This window comes from Sminthopsis crassicaudata, chromosome 1, assembly GCF_048593235.1.
Source record: "Sminthopsis crassicaudata isolate SCR6 chromosome 1, ASM4859323v1, whole genome shotgun sequence".
Classification (NCBI taxonomy): Eukaryota; Metazoa; Chordata; class Mammalia; order Dasyuromorphia; family Dasyuridae; genus Sminthopsis; species Sminthopsis crassicaudata.
This window is the reverse complement of record NC_133617.1, coordinates 708186201-708210121: the sequence shown is the minus strand read 5'-3', so window position 1 is coordinate 708210121 and position 23921 is coordinate 708186201.

The following is a 23921-nucleotide window of genomic DNA, read 5'->3' as shown; positions in this document are numbered from 1 at the left end:
ATTTTACATAGGTTATAGATGTACAATCATTTTCAACATATTTCCACAGTAGTCATGTTGTGAAACTAAAATGAGAAAAAAGGGAAAAGCCACAAGGAAAAAGAAAAAACCATGAAAGTATCATGCTTTGATCCCATATTCAGATTTCATAGTTCTCTCTCTGAAAGCAGATGGCATCTTCCAACTCAAGTGTATTGGAATTATTTTGGATCAATGTATTGCTGAGAAGAACTAAGCCAATCATAGTAGATCATCATCTTGCTATTCCTGTGTAAAATGTCCTCCTGATTCTACTCACTTCATTCAGCATCAGTTCATGTAAGTGTTTCCAGTTTTTTGTTTTTTTTCTGAAATCATCCTTCTCATCATTTCTTATAGAACAATAGTATATCATTATATCCCTATACCATAACTTATTCAGCCATTCTCTAATTGGTGGGCATACACTCAATTTTTAATTCCTCACTACCACAAAAAGAACTGCTACAAACACTTTTGCACATGTGGGTCCTTTCAGTAAGTGTTTTTAAGTGACTATCAAGCTACAAGAGAAACAGCATGAGAATAAATAATTTGAAATTGAGACATAGTGAGTATAAATCAATTTTGACATCAGACTACCAACTGAGAGGATCTATAAATCTATATAGGAAGTTGTAATCAAATTGAATTTTGAAGAAACTTACAGTTTCCAAAAGAGACACCTAGGTGGAGCAGTAGATAAAGTGCCTGGCCTGGAGTCAGGAAGAACTGAGTTTAAATCCAAACTCACTTGACTAGCTATGTGATCCTGGGTAAGTCACTTAATCTTGTTTGCCTCAGTTTCCTCATCTGCAAAATAAGCTGGAGAAAGAAATGGCAAACCATTCTAGTACTTTTGCTAAGAAAACCCATAAAAAGATCATGATGAGTCAGACAAGACTGAAAAATGACTGTACAGCAATGGACTTTCTAAGGAGAGGTAACAAGATGATGTTTTCCTACTATAGGGCACAGGATATGTGAAGGCAGAGATAAGAGATGGAATGTGATATAGGAAAAAAAAACAAAAAACAAAAAAAACAGAAAATTGGTCAGTTTGGGTAGATCATTGTGTGAATGAAGGAGAAAATATAAAATAAGTAGCACATATAGGACCCTAGGCTAAAATGAAATTAAATCTCTTGTAAATCAGAATCACTTACACACTAATATTCTTCACTGTATCCCACATGTATTTGAAGAAAAAGTAAACTCACATCAATGTGGTCTGACATTAACCTATCTAAATCAAGGTGACAATTTATATTCATGGTTCATGCTTTCTATGAAAACAGCAACAAAACACCATGCATGACATTGTATACTATCCATTTGTTCATGATAGTATTAATTTTGAATTTTCTATTGTTTTGAATTTCTCATCACTATAGAGAATGGAAAATTATCTACATTTGTAAATCTTAGCTAAGCCATACAATGACATTGGAGCCAAATGGTGAGGTTACCTCATGCTAATTTAGATATGTGATTTATTTCTTTCACAGTAAAATCACTTTTTTTCTACTAGTAGAGATTGGCAAAATCCAAGTTTGCACAAAACATGAGAACAAAAAGAATGGAGAAATATTTTGTTTGGGAACAAACAATTGTCTCCTGGTGAGGAAATGTAAAGAAGTGACTGGAAAACAATACTATATTGGTCATTTAGAATAGGATAAGAACCTCTAAGCACTAGAAGGACTTTTAATTTTGAAACAAGATTAACAGAGTCTAAAGGATCCAAAAGATCCAGGTGTGTGTGTGTGTGTGTGTGTGTGTGTGTGTGTGTGTGTGTGTGTGTATGGATACAGCCCAGTGGGGCTAGAAAGAGGGAAGGGAGAGTTGATGTAAAGCCAGATTTAACTGAGACCATTGGCTTTGGTGATAAATGGAAACTTTAACTGGATGAACCTGTAAATTTGAACAGAGGTTAAATGAGTCCAAAAGAACATGACACCAGTAAGTACTGGCCATTAGATGACTCAAGACTTCATAAAAGAGGTTGAACCTTTAGGACATGTGAATTAAAGAAGGTGAGTTGGTAGGTGAAGATGGAAAATTTTAGGATCTCCCTACATTGAGGATGTCTAAGTCCAAAGGCATATGCTAATATTCCACTAGAAAACAAGAAAACAAAAATTTCTGTGATGGAATTGGGGCAGGCAAAAGGAGGAGATAGTGACATATGTTTGCAGAAGGTACTTCCCAGTATATGATATTTTATGCCTATTTTGTAAAATTATAACAGACAGCCCTAGATAGCACATGCTTGAGTATGGTGGTGAGAGTACCTTAGTTTGAAGATCTCTGGGGCAAAAGATTGATTTGAAACTGAACCTTAAAGCAAGGCAGGATTTAAATAATTCTAATAAGGTTTAGGCAATTAGAATCTAAATGACACAATACATTTACTAGACCTCAGAGAAGTCACTTAACTTTCCTATCTCAGTTTCTTCAATTATAAAATGGCAATAATAATAATCTATCTTCCAAGCTTGTTGGGATCTTCAAATGAGATAATATTTGTAAATCACCTATCACCTACCACAATGCTTAGCACAAAGTTGACACATATATATGTTAGCTATTTTTATATTATTTTCATCAACATAAATATTAGATATTAATGTAAAAGTTCTGCTGATATAAGTAGATTGTAAGCTGTTCATTACTCAATAATGCTTGGTTTCAACCAAGCTATTTAACATGGGCTTAAGTTGCATGAAGACAGGAGCTACAATGTCAAGAACATGGAAGTGATAGTGACTTCATCTTCAGTCTTGAGATTATATCTGAGCAGTATATTCATTTCTGAGTGACACATATTATAAAGGATTTTGATAAATTAGAGATAAACAGGGTAGCCATAAAAGGTTATGAGTTTCAGCTGTAACAAAATCATCTAAATGTCCCAGGAATATCTGACGAAGAAAAGAATTGAAGGGAATATGGTAGCCATCTTCAAGAATCTGAATTTTTTTTACATGTTGGAGGAATCATTAGACTTCTGCTTAGTCTAAGAGGGCTGAATTAGGTAAAATTACTAGAAGCTAGACAACTTGACACAAGGGGAAGCTTACCAATGATGAAAACTCTCTAGAAGTAGAATGAATCTTTCCCAGAGCTGTGCGGTCCTCCTCACTGATGATTTTTAACAAACAGCTGGATGAGGTATTGGAAGCCATGATGTCAAGAATCCTTTATTAGGTATAGTTTGGACTTGATGGCCTATAAGTTTACTTCCTAGATTTTAGTATTCAGTGGGATAAGAGAGAGTTAGAGGAAAGAGAAATCAGGAAGCAAGTTGGAATGACATGGACAATGTAAAAAATAGCACAAATGAACACACAGAATAAGGAATGGAAAAATTTGCACATGGCAGAGACTTAAAAGAAAAGATAGTTAATTTTGCCTTTAATTATCACATAAAATGTGTTACTTTTGTATTTTAAAAAATATTATTTTGGACTTAAGGCTGGACCTATTTAGGAAAAGTGAATTTAAGAAAATTGAATTGGTTCAGATAAATATATGGATATTTTAAGCAAAAATCATTTCAAAAAATTAAAAAGGTATTGCTTTCCCCTTACTCTTTAGAAATCTGAATTATTCTGGATCATTTAATAGTTGATTCTATTCAGTACTTGACTCTTTTCCTCACTTATTAAGCTACAATTCTTAGTTCTAGAATTAAGGTCAAGAATGTAATTGTACCTCTGAGCCAGTTCATAAGTCCCACTGAAAGGGAATGTTAACTGGGGCAGCTAGGTGGCACAGTGGATAGAGCACCAGCCCTGAATTCAGGAGGACCTGAGTTCAAATCTGATCTCAGACACTTAAACACCTCCTAGCTGTGTGAACCTGGGCAAGTCACTTAACCACAGCCTCAAAAAAAAAAAAAAAAAAAAAAAAGAAAGAAAAAAAGAAAGGGAATGTTATTTTCACATATGTAGTTAGGTTCTGGGAAATCTGTTTGTTCTCTCTAACCCTCAACTAACTTGATCTGGTATCATCCCTCCAAAAAAAGAATTTGTCTGTACTTATACATTTAGAGGAAGTTTGATCTTCCATTTTTGGATATAAAACTGAGTTGTTCTGGCCTCCTAACAAAGACTACAAGAGACAGATGAGTCACATAAAAAATTAATATTTCTTAATTGTCAGAAAGATGTCAAGTTAACTATACCTGAAGGTAAATCCACTTTCCCCATTGTAGCCAATTATAATGTTCCCCAACTACCTGGTTACATCTTTTTCTGAGTGTCAACAAATAGTGTTCCCTTCTTCTCCATTTCCCTCTCTCCTGCCTTCTCATTGGTATCACTGACCTTACTGAGGTGGCCAGACTGACCTACTTTGTTAACAAATATATCTGCACTATTAATAAACTGATTTTTCTCAGAAAACTTACCTCAGTTTACCTTTATTGCATTTACTTACCACACCCCCAGCATTATACTGTTATAAAGATAGAAGAGTTCTTTCCAATGATCTAAACCAATTCCTTTACTTTAAACACAATAAAAATGTAGGTCCAGTAAAGATAAATGTCTTGGCCAAGGTGACACAGTTGGTCAACAGAAAAGTTAAGATTGGAATCTAAGGCTGACTTTGAGCCCATTGTAATTTTGTTAGAGCATCTATACTGGAAAGATTCCCTGAATTATTATTTCAGTATCTTCCTACATTTTTTTTTTCTTTATTTAGCCATAGCCTTATAAGTCAAATTCAAGTAGAAGTTGCACCTCCACCCCACATGAAGCACTATATTAGATCCTAGAGAAATGAAGTTTAATAAGACCTATTTCCTGTCTTCATAAAATTTATAATTTAGCAGGGATATATGACATACAAGATATTATGGGATAATAACATCAAAGAGAGGCAAGTAAAGGCTTAAGTGAATTCTGAAATATATTGTTAATCTAATTACATAATAACATAAAACATTATTCACCAGGAATTAGAGAAGGCATCAAAGAAGATGTAGCAATTGGGTTTAGCTTTGAAGCTAAAGTTATATATATTTTTTTTAAATAAAGGCACAGAAATGACTCTCTGCAAACAGGAAAAAAAGAGATGGTTACCGAGAGGTTCTGAGGGAGTAGAAACAGAAAGTGAAGATACTCAGGAAGAATGACCTCCATTGTCTATATGAAATATGTGACTTGTCATCTTTCTGGAAATGGGAAGAGTGGGTAGAGTTTGGAGCTTATAAAAAGACCAACATATTTCTTCTTTCCCCTTCTCAGGGAAAAATTCAATTTAACACCCTTTTCCTATGGCACTCAATGCTTTGATGCTCTGTGTGTGGTGAAAGACATAGAAATCCAACCTGATTGTCTACACACCTGGTACCCTAATTGCAAAATTACTTTGCCTCTCCACTACAGGAGCTTATTCATGACTAGAAAGGAAAATAATGTTTTCATACAGAGCAATCATCCCTATCTTGGAGTGAAGCAGCAATCTGGCTGGGGCCCTTGTTAAAGCAACTAGAATAAATGGTACCTCAGAGCTTGAGCAAGTCCTAAACTCAGCCACTGAGCCAGAAAACAACAAAATTTATCTCATCCGCTTAGTGGTTAACAGTAAACCTCTAAGTGCAATAGAATTTAGGGCAATCAAGGTTCCTTCTGGAGAGAAAAAAAATAATTGTCTTAGCTTTAAATTGTCTATTCATTCTGTAGATATATAGAGTCTGTCTATACTGTTTCTGAGAGCATAGAAATATTAATCAATTAGAAATTCTAATGATGGCTCTATTCTCAGAAGGAAAGGTCTTTCTTAAGATGATGCCAATTCCTCGGAAATCATCAAGTAAAGGCTGTATTATTACCAATTAAGGATAAAATAATAATGATAATAATAGCAGCAATAACTGACATGTATATAACACTTTAAAGGTATGCAAAACATTTATTTTATCTTTCAACAACCTTAAGAATTAGGGGCTATAATTATTCCCACTTTGCAGATGGAGAAACTGAGGGAGACAGCAACTAAATGACTTGCCCAGAGTCACACAACTAATACATGCTTGAGGCAAAATTTGAACTTGGTCCTCCTGACTCCAAGTCCAATGCTCTATTATTTCACTTCAGGTTCAGATTCTATTTGGTGACTTCTGATATTTGTTTCCCTTCTAAGAGCCTAGTATATTTTAGATCAACATGCCTATGATTTTTAGATTTGTAGAACTTATATGTTTAATAGACTGTTTAAGTGGACAGAGTGTCAACAGAGTACTGCTACCTTTGATACATGAAAGATATGTATTGGGGTTGGTATTCCCTTGAAATAAGAAATTTACAACTGTTGCTGTGCAACTCTTGTGCTTTTTGCTCCTATGGGTCCTTTCTAAAAGTCTGTAGCCTTCCTTTTGTTTGTTTAGCATCTCAAGGATATAAATGGATCACACAGGTTGTTAAGCAGTATTTCCTTCTCTCTTTGAGAATGAGCACTCTTTTTCCTGGCATATCTAGACAGAAAGATACACAGATGTATTAATCAATGTTTACCTTTGTAGTAATTCTTAAATAAACCTTGATTGCTAACATATACACCCCTCCCAAAGCTGGCCATATAAGCATGTTTCTGTTGTCTTTTGGGTTAACAATAATTTGAGTACTTTTGAGAGTTTGTAGTTTGGGGATTCACAAACATATGACATCACTACAAGAATATTGGTGTGAAGGGCTTTTTCAATATCTTTGGGAGCACTTAGCAATTCCCCAAATGTATTCAAGACAGATCTCCTCCTGTTCAATCTAACCCAACTCATTACCCATCTGCAACACTTGTCAAAGATGTATATAAATGGATCAGTGCTATAGGCTTCCCAATTTTGTGCATAGCATAATCTAACCAATATATCATTTATCCACTAAACTTATTTTTTTTACTTGTTTTCTTTTCATTATGAACTGAACAGTCAACAACAAATACAGATATTTCAATACACTAAGAACAAAGAGGAAGAATATAAGAAATTATGAAATACTGCCAATTTAACAGAGATGATGAAATCATCCTATTTGTGTTATTTTATTCCTTCTATTTATTTTTAAAATGTTTTATTCATATTTTGTTTGTTTCTCCACTAAGACAGTTAGTTGGTGGAGAGAATAGATAGCTGTACTTGGAATCAGGAAAATCTGTGTGAATTCTGCTTCAGATACATAACTGCTTGACAGCTAACAAGTCACTTTACTTCAGATGGCCAGTTTCTCTTTTATAAAATTACTAGCACCTAGTGTCCTGGATCATTTGAAAATAAAAAGAGATATGCAGTATAATGCTTAGAAACCTTAAAGTTCTATATAAATGCTAGCTATTTTTATTATTTAATCTTTTAAATCTCTTTTACTAACAACCTCTTCTTTATAATAAAAGCCCTCCCTTTTAACAAATAATTATAGTTATACAGAAACCAACTTTATCATAGTTTTCTTTAAAAACAAAATGGGTTACATCTCAACATAAAAAATGAATAATAATGCAATTATCCCTTCCTGATCACAACTTTCCCTATTGAGAAAAAAAAGTTTTCCAATGGAAATTTTTGGCTAATTTTGTGGAAATCACAGGTGACATATATAGAACAGAAGATAACATAGAAAAAGTTCCAAAACCCAGAAATGCATAAAATATATGTATAGTATTTTATAATATAAATGTATTCTATTTTTAGTACCATAATAATTCATACTATACTGATATGAAGAGAGGACCAAAAACTTTTAGGTGAATTTCCAGGTCACAGAAGTGTTCTGTTCTCAACTCCAATAATATGGAAAGGATAATTGTATATGAAATAATGAACTTCTCTTACATATAGTTGTTGTTTTCAACTATACATTATACTTAATAAGGAAGTATTTTTTTCTATTTGGAGTAAAAATAAAATATTTTTAAAATATAAATAGTCTTTTAACATTATATTATTATTTTGATCTGAGTTCTAAAGTGTTTCAAAGATGTCATCCTTTATATTTTTGTGATCACTGAATAAATCATTCTACTAGCTTTATTTATTTTACTTTCCACCCATTCATTTCATGTTTCTCTGATCCCTTCATATTCATCATTTCTTATGATGCAATTATATTCCTTTCCCTTCATGCATCATGATTTGTTCAGCCTTTACCATCTGTGATGGACACTTAATCTCATTATAATTCCTTGCTGCAAGCAAAAGTGCTATTATAAATATTTCTGCACATATGGGTCATTCCTCTGTCTTTGACCTTCTTATAGTATACAACTGTTAGATTTCTACTTCACTTTCCAAACACTGATTGTTAAAATAATCTTTTTTTCACATTGTTGCGGTTTTCACTCAGCAATTATCACAAGATTCAGTTAATAGATAACCTATATACAGCACGTTTAAAATCCCACCATAAACAGAAGATTTTCCTATGGCTTAAATCTCCCATTAAAAAATTTCTTATGCAACTGATGCTGAATGAAATGAGTGGAACCAAGAAAACATCGTACACAATAACAGTGACATTGTGTGATGATCAATTATGATACATTTTGCTCTTCTCAGCAAAGCAATGATCTAAGACAATTCCAAAAGACTAATAATGGAAAATGCTATCAACATACAAAGAACTATGAAGTCTGAATGCATATCAAAATATAATATTTTGCTTTTTTTTTTGGTTTTTGGTTTTTTATTTCTCATGGTTTTTCTCTTTTATTCTGTCTGTATCTTCTTTCAAAACATGATTAATGTGGAAATACATTTAACATGATTGTATATGTATAATCGATATCAGATTTCTTGCTGTCTTGTGGAAGAGAAAAGAAGGGAGGGAGGAAAAAAAATTGGAACTCAAAATTTTACAAAGATGAATGTTAAAAACTGTCTTTGCTTATAATTACAAAAAAAATGCTATTAATTACAAAATATTTACATGACATTGCTGGATATCATTGGCAAACACATACCATCATGTCTAACACTTTGCAATGACCCAAGATAAAGTGACTTTGTCTTTTCTAAATCCCAATCTTTTTCTGGTCTCAGTTTGTCTAAGACAACAAGAATTTGTATGTTGTTTCAATAGAAGGTTTGGAAATAAAAGCTTCTACAAAATGAACATGTGGGATTTTATTGTACTACCAAACTCTGAATGAGTAATGGTAACATTACTCCAACTTGCTCTTCATTCCCTTACTGAAAATAGTCATAAAATGGGAAAAGATGTAGGTGAAAAGATCAATGAAAGAGGATAGACAAAGGAAATGTCTGAAAATTCCCATTTTACAGGTAGAATAAGAAATGCCATCCCTACTGGCAGCAGGCTCATCTGAAATTGGGTCCTAGCCAATTAAAGATGAATTTCCCAAGTCTGTGTCTTCCCATTTTATCTAGACAACCGGATAAATTACACTAATGAAAGTAATCAGCAGCTACAGAAAATCTGACAGCTGATATGCACTCTGCCCAAGAGAGAAACAGATTTAGGAATGCTGCTATATGCCGATATGATTTTTAAAAATATGTTTTTGTAGCAACCTGTCAATCATGCTAGGTGCATCTTTTTGATTTTTTACTTTTAATTTAAGTGTGTGTATGTATATGACACATTTAAAAGGAGCCAAATTGTAAATAGTATGTCCTGTTAAAGGATCTCTTTGACACTGAGTCTGATTAGCTGAAAAATGTTGGAGTTGGATAAGACATTAAATGCAACAATTCAATTTGATGAAGTAAGTTTTAATCAAGGTTATTCTGTGTCAAGCATTCTGTTCCTTGCTGGAGATATAATAATGGATCAATCAGAAAACATTTATTAAGCACCTACTATATACCAGTATACTACTATGCTGGGATGGGATAGGGGAGGAGAATACAAAAGGAAGTAAAATAATACTTGCCCTGAAGTAGTTTACAATCTAATGACAAAAGAAAAAAAAAAAAAAAGACTAAATTTGTAAATTGGAAGGGATCTGGGTAACCAGCCCATCCCTCACATAAAAGGGGTAACTGCAATATAGCACTTAAGCAAGAGTCATCTAGCCTCTGCTTGAGAATATTCAGGCACCAAAAGGAAAAAAAAAAAGATAACAATCAGACTTCTCATATATGGCAGCACTCCAGTATCTATATCCCTCTTGATTTTTTCTTTTCCAAAATCAACAGGCTTAGTTTCTTCAATCTAGCCTCATAAGAAATGGATTTGTGATCTTTTATTCTTCTGGATGCCTTCTTTTGGATTATCCAAATTACAAATGGTCTGTCTATGTATTGCCTCAAATTGAACAGAGTGCTTCAAATATGCTTGATGATATTAAAATTAAGAATGGGTCCTATTGCATTCCTCCTCGGAGAAGTCTTACCTTTCTTGCAATAGATTAATGTCACCTTACCTTTTTTTTTTTTTTTTTTTTAACCATTGTATCATAATATGATCACATAACTTTGAGATCCCTGAAACCCAGCTAGATGGGAGTAGATATAGATAGCTGGACCAAAAGTCTGACTCATTGTCTTAAGTTCAAATCTGGTCTCAGACTTTTACTAGCTATGTAAATTTAAGCAAATCACTTAACCTTATTTGCTTCAGTTTTCTCACCTATAAAATAAGCTGAAGAAGGAAATGACAAACCACTCTAGTAAATCTTCCAAGAAAACACCAAATGGGGTCATGAAGAATCAGACATGACTAAACAAAAACAACACCACACCCCAGATCATTCCCTGTGTCCCCAGAGATTTGTGTATATGAAGCTCTCTACTTAAGTCAAAAGGAGTTTGCCATTCTCAGTCATCTGATATCAGTCATCTGATATTTATTTAGGCATTCATTATTTACAAAAATGTGAACCTCTTTGTATTTTCTCAGAAGCTAGTTTGGGTTTAAGCCCTGGTTCCTAAAGTTTTTCCATCTTTTAATTTGTTTTTATCAAGAATGTCTGATTTCAATAAGGCAGATCATTTCCGAGAATCACAGGTCCAGAATCATGGGGCCTCTAGAAGCCATTTAGTAACCCCCCCACTTTTTATAGAGAAGGAAACAGGCCCAGGAAAATGAATAGCTTCTCTAACACTATGGAAGCAGTTTAGTTGGAAAACTCAGACCAAGAAGTCAAATCAAACATGAGGCTATATCATCTATTGCTTGTGTAAATAATAAAAGCTAAGAATTCTGCCATTGAAAAGCCACAAAAGTAGAAAGCAAGCTTGAAATAATCTGGGCTACACAAAATAAAAGCCTATAAAGCATTTTTAATGGAGTTTTCACTGATTCACTTAAACTATCCCCATTCCTTCACCACCTTTACCACCCCAACATTCCTAATGGTTTCAGGAAAATACCAAGACTAGCTAGACCTCATTTATATACATTTGGCACTACTCATTACCCTGATCTGAAAGCCTATTTACTCCTTTGGTTCTGGCCACTGGTCACACATTACTCACACTCTGTATTTTAAATCAAATAATTTTTAGTGAACAGTGAAGGTTGATGAGAGTTCCATGTCAGGCCCATTATTTCCCCACCAAAAAAATAAAAACAATAACAAATTTAAATAAAAGTAAATGTGTTCATTTTCTCTCCACTTTCCTCTTTACTTGTGAACCTTATTCTTCATGCTCAGCCTTAAAACATAAGACAGATATGCTCAGAGATTGCTTTTAGATCAATCAACCAATGAATCAAAAAGCAATTTTAAGCACCTAATGGGGGGCAGGTAACCAAGCTTGGTTCTTTACCTCAAGAAGCTGGCATTTTACCAGTAGACACAGGAAGTACTCATGTACATAAATCCAAAATATACATAAATTAAATAGAAGATAATTTTGTGAGGATTAACCTGGACAATGGGTTGCATCAGGAAAGACCTCATATTACTGATGACACTTGAGTTGAACTTTTTTTTTTTTTTTTAAATTATACCTTTTTATTTACAAGATATATGCATGGGTAATTTTTCAGCATTGACAACTGCAAAACCTTTTGTTCCAATTTTTCCCCTCCTTCCCCCCATCCCTTCCCCTAGATGGCTTGAGTTGAACTTTCAAAGAAAGCTAGTGATTAGAATCCAGCCTAGAATACTTACTAGCTATGTGACCTTGGGCAAGTCACTTCACCCTGTTGCTTCAGTTTCATCTGTAAAAAGAGCTGGAGAAGGAAATGGCAAGTCACTGTTGAATCTTTTGGGGCAAGAAAGCCCCAAATAGGATCATAAAGTCAAACAAAAGTGGAATGACTCAACAACAAGGCATTCAAAATATCAAGTTGATGAAGGAGTACATTAAAGGCATGGGAGACAGTCTATGCAATCACACAGAAATAGGAAATGGAATGTCTCAAGTGATGATGATAATGAAAATAATGATGATAAAAATAATATATCATCACTAATACCATACTTTTAAGATTTGTTACCTCTTTGGATCTCTAGATTTCCCCTAGGGGTTAGATCATATTGTGAAACTAAAATTGATTTGAATTCTATTTTGCTAAGACTCAATCAAACTAGGATACATTTGCTATTCTCTTTTGCTGAGAGTACCTAAATTCCTTGCTCTCATGAGTTCACCAGAGGTCACTTGAGTCACAATTCTACTTTTGAGATTTGTAATTCTCCCCTTGTACTTTCCAGAGAGACTTGATTAACCTAAAGGTCAATCTCATCAAATTAAAATTGTTAGTAACTCCCATGCTTACAGATTAATCTCATCACTTGAGTACTGACCTCATCTTGCAATGATGTAATAGGGAGGATTTGAGATGATACTTATTCCACCTCCTCATTAAAAAGTCTAGCCAATTAGAAGACACTTTATTGCTCCAGATTTTGCTCTATCATCTTGTTAATCACTAAAATAGATCTTATCATCCCTAACTCAGAGAATTTAAAAAGTCATTGATCCTACTTATTGGTGAATGCCAACCTACCTAATAAATTGATCATGCTCAGATCTTGCTGCTTTATTTTATCTTTACTTCCACTGCAACAATATTATTATTTTCATTCTGTTGTTGTTCAGTCGTTTTCAGTTGTGCTTGACTATTTGTGACCACATTAGGGACTTTCTTCACAAAAATAGTGAAGTAGTTTTGTCATTTCTTTCTCTAGCTTATTTTGCAGGTAGGGAAACTAAGGCAAAGTTAAGTGATTTACCCTGTATCACACAGCTATTGTCTTAGGTCAGATTTGAACTCAGGAAGATGAGTCTTCTTGACTCCAGATCTGATATTCTATCCACCGAATCACTCAACTGCCCTTTGATTCTACAAATGAGGACATAAAGCTCAAAGATATTAATTATTTTATTCAGGTTCACAGAGCTAGTAGATGCCAAAAGCACTCTTTATACATTTGCTGACTCAGAGAAAAGGGCTTTCTCCTACTAAAGAGTATGCAGTGAAATCTTAATATATAACAAACTTCTAAAATGAAGTTTGAAGTGAATGCTGATAGGCTCTAAATGACCAAAAAAAAATAGGTTTGTGTATAGTCCTTAAAGCTCTGGGGTAATAAAAAATTTATCTTTATGAGTTTAAATCCTTCCTCAGACACTTTCAAGTTGTATGACACTGGGAAGACCACTTAACTCTATCTGCCTCAGTTTCCTTATCTGCAAAATGAGCTACAGAAAGAAATGGCAAAGCATTACAATATCTTTACCAAGAAAATCCCACAAAGAGAGAAGCCTGAAAAAACAAGCATATTAAGATAATTTGCATTTCATTCCAGAGCCAGCATCAACAACTGATTCAATCCCATCAAAGATGGAGTCAGAGTTGACCAATTATAGATGCAGTGAGAAGTATGTTTACTACCAGAATTGAAAACTTATACTTACCTACCCAAAAATATTCAAATTGCCAGATAGTTAAAAAAGACTTAGATAACTTTGTATTTTCTATTTTGTATATTAAATACATAAAGGGTTAGAAGAGTCCTTTTTATCACCCTCTTTTTTCAGTCAGAAGATAAGCTGCTTAACCATTTCCTTAAACATAAAGGGGAATGTTTATCTATTTTCACATGTACTTCCAGTGTGTCCCAATTAACCTACAGATACTCCAAGGGCTAAATCTATCTTTGAGTATTGGATTCATACTATGGAAATATGGGTTAGAAAATTGCTTCAAATAAAACAAAAAAGATATGGGGAGGAAGAAAAAGAATCATTTATTAAGCCCTACTAGGTGCTGGTCACAAGTCATTTAACCTCTCCTAATCTCCATTTCTTCATATGTAAAATGGAATAATAGTAGCATCTACTCTGTAAGGTAGTTATAAGGGTCAAATAAGATCATCTATGAAAATTCTTTTTTAAATCTTAAAGTACAATATAAATGTCAGGCTGATTAACATAGAGAGTAGAGAAAAGGCAACAGAGACATTAGAAATCTGATTCAAGTCTAGCCTTTGCTACACAAAAGCTGTTATTCTGACCAAATCATTTAACATCATAGTAACCTTTTAAGTATCTGAACAGGTGCCAATTTGTATTAGCAGAATTGTTTTCTCACTGGAAATATTGCTTATGCCAATGAAATTATGGTTCTCTTCCTCAAAGTATATTATTATTAAGATAACCATAGGAAAAATAAAAATAGATTCATGCTCAGAAATCTGGACAGGGAAGGGGGGACTCAAAGTGTGTGGGGCAAATGACATTAGACCCATATGACAGAGGAAGAAACTGAGATTCAGAGCATAGAAGTGACTTTTCTAAATTCACTCATAATATTCATGTTGGCACCAGAATTAGACCCAAATGTTCTAACTCCTAGATTTATATTCTAGACATCTCCCCTGATTCTAGATTCCTGGTAATCAGTAATCCAGCCCCAATAAAGGAACTTGACCTCTCTCAGCCACAACAGTTACGACCTTGCTCCCTTGGGTAGAATATCATGCTATTTCATGTGCTAAACACAAAGCTTAGGTGATTCAATGTTACTATTAATTTCATTGGTTATCTGGAACAGGGAACTTTTGTCTGGGCAGCTTCCTTTTCCAAACTTCAGTTTCTTCTCCTAGGAAAATGGATGGGTTAAAATATTCTTTGATAAGAAAGTAGAAAGTATAAGGTATCTCCCCTTCAAATCATCCTTCTCTGCACTTCCCCCAAGTACTGTTGAAATAGAAGAAAGGAAAAAGGTAAATAAAACCCCCACTCCTATTCCCTCCTCCCTCCACTGCAGTTGTTTCAGCCTTTTTTTCAGCTGTCTAGATGGAGCTCCTTCCCTATTTTTATAGGACCTTCTCTTGGGTCTAAAAATTTTGCGTTTGGATTAAGAGACAAATTTGAATTCTGATCTTTACAGCTAAGAAATTTACTATGCCTTCTTCTAGTCTTGCCATATTTTCTTCAGTCTTAGAATATGAAGTGGCCCTTCTTTTGTAGAAAAAACCTCCTCACTCACTCTTTTATAATTAAAGTTTTTTTATTTTCAAAACATATGCATGGATACATTATCAATATTGACCCTTGCAAAACCTTGTGCTTCAAATTTTCCCTTCCTTCTCCCTATCCCCTCCCCTACTGGCAAGTGATCCAATATATGTTATACAAGTTAAAATATATGTTATGTGATTCCTTTTATCTGTTCTTGTAGTTGATCTGATCTCATCATTTGCTACCACAGATTGCCTTGTATTCTACTCATCTGGTATATTCTATTCATCATAATCCCTAAGAAATTATAAGTTTTTAGAAGACAAAAGTGGGGCTATTTCGTGGTGTATTATTTTGTCTTTGTATACAGTATTTAGCATAAGGTTTTGAACATAGAATTAGTGAATTAACATAGAACATAGTGAATTAAATAGGCTGTGTCTCTGAGAATCAACTTAATTCTCCTTTTTCATTTAGTATTTACATGATTGCTAATACTTTCTTGTCTTGCCAGAAAAGAAAAAAAAATTTTTGCAAAAAGTACATCTTAGAAAAAGACGTACACTTTACCAATATATAATGATGGCTGAAAAAAATGAATCTATGTGGATATAACTTAAAAAAAAAAAAAAGGAGGTCCTGATTTCATATGGTCTTCTAAGAAAATTATACCTGAGTTCTGGGTCCCCGAAGAATATAAAGTCATGAAAATGATATTGAGTTGGACTAAGATATATTGTATTTTAAAAATACAAATTTAATTTCTATTTTAAAAATAGAAACAGCTTGAGAATATATAGAGGGAGGAGTCAAAGAGCAGATTTAGCTGTGGAAAAGAAACCTCTACCCACCTGAATTATTCCCTGGAGTTTCTAGAAGAATGAATATCCTTCTGGAGGTGTATCTGCCACTAATCTGGTTTCACCAATGTAGTGGCTATGACAATTGCTTAGCATATGAAAATGCTCAGTTTGTAGCTAAGGGAAACACCAAAGTTGTTGTTTAACCTTCATTCTTTTTTTTTTTTTTTCTAATCATCTTTCCAACACATTATTCTACCTCTCAAAGTTTTTGTAACTTTTTTTTTAAATTTAATTACAGTTTTTTTATTTTCAAACTATATCCATGGATAATTTTTGAATTCCACCCCTATAAAACCCTATGTTGTCATTTTTTTTCCTTCTCTTTCCCTCCCTCCTCTCCCTCAATTTGCAAATGATAGAATATATATTAAACATGTACCATTGCTCTCTACATATTTTCACAAATATCATGCTGCATATGATCAAAAAGGGAAAAAAAAATGCGAGCAAACAGCAACACAACTATGTTGTGATCCACATTCAATTCCCACTGTTTTCTCTCTGGATATAGATGGCTTTTTTTAATCATAAGATTTTGGAACTGTTAACCTCCCAAAGAGGGCCATGACATCAGGAAGGTGCCATGACATGCAAGTGAAGTGGATTTAAGTGAGGGAAGGCTGTGTAAGGTCACCTGTCTCACTTTCCCTTCCAGAATCATCTGGGTCCAGTGAAGATATAGATCAGAATAACTGGAAATAGGAGATGGCTTTGGATGAAATGGGTGATTTTGGTCTTTTTAAGCTAAGATCTTCAAAAGGTCTCAGTTTGACTGAGGGGACCTATTCATTGATTAAGGCTAGGTAGCAATTGAGGCAAACAAAAGACTTTTTCAAGGGTTCTCAGATATAAGAGGATTTGATAAATTCTATCAAGCTCCCAAGTGCTGACACAGAATCAATGGGTAGAAACTATAAGGAGATCAATAAATACTTAACTTGGGGGAAGAATTCCCTCATAATCACAGCAATCCATATGACTGCCTGTGGATGTACCAGATTCACTGATATCAGAAGTCTTTCAACAAAGTACAAAAGAAACTAGAAGACTTTAAGTCATAAAATTGACTCTAAAAAATTCCCTAAATTCCATAAGCAATTAGTTGTGGAAACTTAATGATCTCATTGAGTTTTCCTAAGTCCTTGATTCCTCATGAGGAAGTTGGAATAAGTCATAGACTCTTAGGATCATAAATATAGAGCTAAAAGTGACCTTTTTTGTTTTATTTTTTGGTTTGTTTATTTATTTCCATTTGTTGCAATAATATCTGACTCTTTGTAACTCCATTTTGGAATTTTCTTGGCAAAGATACTGACTTAGTTTGTCATTTCTATCTCCAGCTTATTTTACAGGTGAGAAAACTGAGGCAAACAGGGTAAAATAATGTGACATATGGGTCACACATCTATTAAGTAAGATATGAATTCAAGAAGATGTATCTTTCCTATCCTAGGCAAGGTGCCACCTTGCTGACCCAAAGTGACTTTAGAGAACTGTCATTTCTAGGCTAGCTTTCTGGAGGTCCTCTGTAAGGGAATTGGTCTCAGCAGGATAGACACCACAAGAATGGACAAGAATCAAGTCCAAAGTCTTTATTGTGTGCTATACAGTTTGAGTCTGTCATAGTCTGACCCAATCTCTTCCACCAGTTTGACAGTTTGACAGTCTCAACCAGTCCCCCCATAGTGCAGGAGGTAGGAGAGCTACCACTAGGCTGATCAAAGATAGAATGTCTATGTTCCAGTCCTTCTTAGCCCTTATATACCTTATTGTAATTACATCATTACAGCTTACTGATTATATGTGAACTTAGACAACCATTACATCATCATGTTAAGTACTAAGTATATATATGTGAATAGAGGATGATTATCTCATCAATTCCACTGAGTTAACACCTTGTTTCAAAGTATACTTCTCTAGAGTTTGGGCTCTCTACAGAGAACATCAAGAGAACTTGATGTTCTACCTTATTTTATGAATGATGAGATTGAGTCTCAGGGATTTTGTTATGGTGCCCACTGTTTCATAGGCTTTTATATGCTAATAATTCAGTGATCTTTGAATTCTCTTTAACATCTAAAGGTCTAGGAATCTCACCGAGGATCATTTCTCAGCTTTATCTCTTCTGGTTGATTCTATACATAAAGTAGCTCATTTGGGTTGTCTTATGTTCCTCTTTCCACAACCTTATGTTAATAAAAATATTTTTTTTAGCATCAATATATCCAAGATTCTAATATAAACTTTAACATTAAGACCTAGTCTTCTAACTAGTCTTCATACCTCCTGCCTCTTCTCTCTCTAACCCATTCTCATATATTGCTATTCTTAAAATATAAAATGTCACTCTACTAACTCAAAAATCTTCAGTGGCTTCCAATTGTCTCTAAGATAAAATACAAAATATTTGTCATTTAAAATCTTCTGCAATTTGACTCCCCATTTCATAGTTTATATCAGTATTGCTGCTATCCACATGTTCATTATTCAAGTCAAACTGACCTGTTAGTTGTTTCCTATTTTCCACTTTGGTAAATTTGCATAAGGACACTGTCATTCTCCTCACCTTTGCCAAGATTCTTCAACATATAGTCAAACTGCTACTTTCTACACAGGCCTTTTCTTATCTCTTGAATTAATAGTACTGTCTCACTTTTGAAACAACCTTTTATTTTTTTCTTCTACTTATATTTTATAAAATATATTTTATACCCCTACTGTATCCTCTTCCATTAGAGTATAAAGTACTTGAAAATAAGTCCTGTTTTATTTTTATTTTGTTCGTTGATCCTCAGAGGCTGAAATATCCTAAGTGTTTAATAAATGTTTGTTGAATCACTTAGTATATTAGAATCATATGTTAATATACAAATATGCTATCTGTGAGGAACAAGTATGCCATGATCCTATTGGAAAAATATAACAAGATGCAGGTAGGGCTAGGTGTCTATATGAGTAGAGTAAACAAGAACCACAATGGCAGAATTTTGTAGGTAAGTAAAAAGTCCTCCCCTACCACAAATTACTTCATCCCACTCAATCATCTGTTCCATAATGGAAAATGTGGCATTATCAACTCTTCCATTTCCTCAGTACTCCTATTAAGGAATAAATGATACCACTTCTTTAGGTCATCAGTATCTTTTTTTTTTTTTTTTTTTTAATTTAATAGTTTTTATTTACCAGATATATGCATGGGTAATTTTACAACATTGACAGTTGCCAAACCTTTTGTTCTAATTTTTCCCCTCCTCCTCCCCCCCCCCAGGTGGCAGGGTGATCAATACATGTTAAATATGGTAAAGTATAAGCTAAATCAATATATCTATACATGTCCAAATAGTTGTGAATCGGACTTTGAAATAGTGTACAATTAGCCTGTGAAAGAAATTAAATTGCAGGCAGACAATAACAGAGTGACTGGGAATTCCATATAGTGGTTCATACCCATCTCCCAGAGTTCTTTCTCTGGATGTAGCTGGTTCAGTTTATTACTGCTCAATTGGAACTGATTTGGTTCATCTCATTGTTGAAGATGACCTTATCCATCAGAATTGATCTTCATATAGTTTTATTGTTGAAGTATACAATGATCTCCTGGTCCTGCTCATTTCACTCAGCATCAGATCATGTAAGTCTCTCCAGGCCTTTTTGAAATCATTCTGTTGGTCATTTCTTACAGAACAATAATATTCCATAATATTCATATACCACAATTTATTCAGCTATTCTCCAATTGATGGGCATCCACTTAGTTTCCAGTTTCTGGCCACTACAAAGAGGGCTGCCACAATCATTGTTGCACATACAGGTCCCTTTCCTTTCTTTAAGATTTCTTTGGGATATAAGCCCAGAATTAACACTGCTGGGTCAAAGGGTATGCACACTTGGATAATTTTTTGAGCATAGTTCCAAATTGCTCTCCAGAATGGCTGGATGTGTTCACAATTCCACCAATAATGTATCAGTGTCCCAGTTTTAACATATCTCCTCCAACATTTCGTATTATCTTTCCCTGTCATTCTAGCCATTCTGACAGTTTGTAGTGATATCTCAGAGTTGTCTTAATTTGCATTTCTCTGATTAATAATGACTTGGAGCATCTTTTCATATGACTAGAAATAGTTTCAATTTCTTCATCTGAGAATTGTCTGTTCATATCCTTTGATCATTTATCAATTGGAGAATGGCTTGATTTCTTATAAATTAAGATCAATTCTCTATATATTTTGGAAATGAGGCCTTTATCAGAACCTTTGACTGTAAAAATATTTTCCCAATTTATTGTTTCCCTTCTAATCTCATCTGCATTAGTTTTGTTTGTACAAAACCTTTTCAATTTGATACAATCAAAGTTTTCTACTTTGTGATCAATAATGATCTCTAGTTCTTCTTTGGAAATAAATTCATTCCTCTTCCATAGATCTGAGAGGTAAACTAACCTATGTTCCTCTAATTTATTTATAATCTCATTCTTTATGCCTAGGTCATGAATCCATTTTGACCTGATTTTGGTGAATGGTGTTGTGTGGGTCAATGCCTAGTTTCTGCCATATTAATTTCCAATTTTCCCAGCAATTTTTGTCAAACATTGAGTTCTTATCCCAAAAGCTGGGGTCCTTGGGTTTGTCAAACACTAGATTATTAAAGTTATTGATTATTTTGTCCTTTGGACTTAATCTATTCCACTGATCAACTAGTCTATTTCTTAGCCAATACCAAATGATTTTGATAACTGCAGCTTGATAATACAATTTTAGATCTGGTACAGCTAGGCCACCTTCATTTGTTTTTTGTTTTTGTTTTTGTTTTTTTCATGAATTCATTTGAAATTCTTGACCTTTTGTTTTTCCATATGAACTTTGTTGTTTTTTTTTTCTAGGTCATTAAAATAGTTTTTTGGGAGTCTGATTGGTGTAGCACTAAATAAATAGACCAGTTTAAGTAGTACTGTCATCTTTATTATATTTACTCACCCTATCCAAGAGCATTTAATATTTTTTTCCAATTGGTTAGATCAGACTTAATTTGTGTGGAAAGTGTTTTGTAGTTTTGCTCATAGAGTTTCTGATTTTCCCTTGACAGATAGATTCCTAAATATTTTATACTATTGGTAGTTACTTTAAATGGAATTTCTCTTTGTAACTCTAACTGTTGGATTTGTTAATGACATATAAGAATGCTGATGATTTATGTTGGTTTATTTTGTATCCTGCAACTTTGCTAAAGGTGTGAATTATTTCTAATAGCTTTTTAGTAGAATCTTTGGGTTTCTCTAAGTCTACCATCATATCATCAGCAAAGAGTGATCATTTGGTTTCCCCATTACCTACTCTAATTCCTTTAAACTTTGTCTCCACTCTTATTGCCAAAGCTAGCATTTTTAATACAATATTGAATAGTAAGGGTGATAATGGGCAACCTTGTTTCACTCTTGATCTTAATGAGAATGGTTGCAGTTTATCCCCATTATATATGATGCTTACTGATGGTTTTAAATAGATGCTATTGCTTATTTTAAGGAAAAGTCCATTTATTACTATACTCTCAAGTGTTTTTAATAGGAAAGGATGTTGGATTTTATCAAATGTTTTTTCTGCATCTATTAAGATGATTATATGTTTTTTGTTAATTTGGTTATTAATATGGCCAGTTATACTGATAGTTTTCCTAATATTGAACCAGCCCTGCATTCCTGGTATAAGTCCTACTTGATCATGATGTATTATCCTGGGGAGGATTTTCTGTAGTCTTTTTGCTAATATCTTATTTAAAAATTTAGCATCGATATTCATTAGGGAGATTGGTCTACAGTTTTCTTTCTCCATTTTCAACCTCCCTGGTTTAGGTATCAGTACCATGTCTGTGTCATAAAAGGAATTTGTTAGGACTTCTTCATTCCCTATTTTTTGAAATAGTTTATATAGCATTGGGGCTAATTGTTCTTTAAATGTTTGATAGAATTCATATGCAAATCCATCTGGTCCTGGAGATTTTTTCCTAGGGAGTTGATTAATAGCTTGTTCTATTTCTTTTTCTGAAATGGGACTATTTAAGCAATTTACTTCCTCCTCTGTTAATCTGAAAAGCCTATATTTTTGGAAGTAGTCATCCATTTCACTTAGGTTATCAAATTTATTAGCATAAAGTTGGGCAAAGTAACTCCTTATTATTTCTCTAATTTCCTCTTCATTCCCCCATTTTCATTTTTAAGACTAACAATTTCATTTTCCTCTCTCCATTTTATAATCAGATTTACCAAAGGTTTATCTATTTTATTGGTTTTTTCATAAAACCAACTCTTAGTTTTATTTATTAGTTCAATAGTGTTTTTTTTTTTTAACTTTCAATATTATTAATTTCTCTTTTTAATTTTAGAATTTCAAGTTTAGTATTTGATTGGGGGGGGGTCAATTTGGTCTTTTTCTAGCTTTTTAAGTCGCAAGCCCAATTCATTGATCTTCTCTTTTTTTATTTTGTTTAAGTAAGCTAGTGGTTAAACTTAAGCAAGAGCTACTACTCAAAAGCATTCCCAGAAAAATGAGTTTCCCTGACAGCTGCTTGGTGTCTTATCTTGTCTTTTCAAATGAAGTTCATAGTGGCTCAAAACTTTGGGGATGGGGAGAAGGGAGGTAGAAACAAGATTCAACACAGGAGCTCCAAATTTAGTCTTAGAAGATAGTACTAATTTCTTTAGACTAGTTAATGGGGGAGGGGTGGAGAACAAGAAGTGATTCCACCATTCCACAGGAATAGCAATCTCTCCTGATTTCTCAAGGTTCTAATTTCTGTCATGGAACTTAGCCTAAAGTCTACAAGGAACAAATCTGGGAATAGGACAAGTAAGTTTCCACAAAATAAAGAATTGTTTGAGTATTTGTTTGTGTAGCATTCCAGTGAGGTTTTTTCTCTTCTGAAAGTAGCATCAAATCTTTACTTTCTTCCATTGAAAGAAATGGAGCCTTTTAAAAAAAGATCTTTCCTAATCTCCTCAAGAGTCAATGTTTGCTATCACATCAAAACCCAAAAAGAAGAAAGAGAGCATCAAAGGGGGAAAGAGCAATTGAAAATAGACATTTTAGTAGGTTAGAAAGAATATTGGATTTGGTGTCAGAGAATATGGTTCAAAATATAGGAAAATTGATCAAGAACCTATTGCAGGGACTTTATGAGTCATATAGAAGCTTTTTGTTTTCTTATTCTGAGGAAAATGAAATATGAATAGGTCAATCTTAAAAGATCACAGAGCTTGTGTATGATGAAATGAAATGAGAACTGCTATTTGAAGCCAAGTCCTTAGGGTACAGAACCAGTGGTCTTACCTTTATATAATATTCTCTCATTGACAAAGGAGACAATCATTATTTATAATTTGGATGAAAATATATCATATATCCTTGGCTAAGTTAGCATACTTAATATGAAATGGGATCATATGAAATTAAATGAGATAATATGTATAAGTCATTTAGCACAGTGTCTGGTAGGTAGTAGATGTTTAATAAATGCTTGTTCCCTAGTCTTCCCTTTTGATATGAGGACATGAAGGCATTTGAAAGAGACCAGAAATTCTAGATTTTCTTGTTACTGGTGTGTTTTGGGTCAAGACTTTATTCTCTTTAATCTTTAGTCTCCAACCCTATAATGAAAGG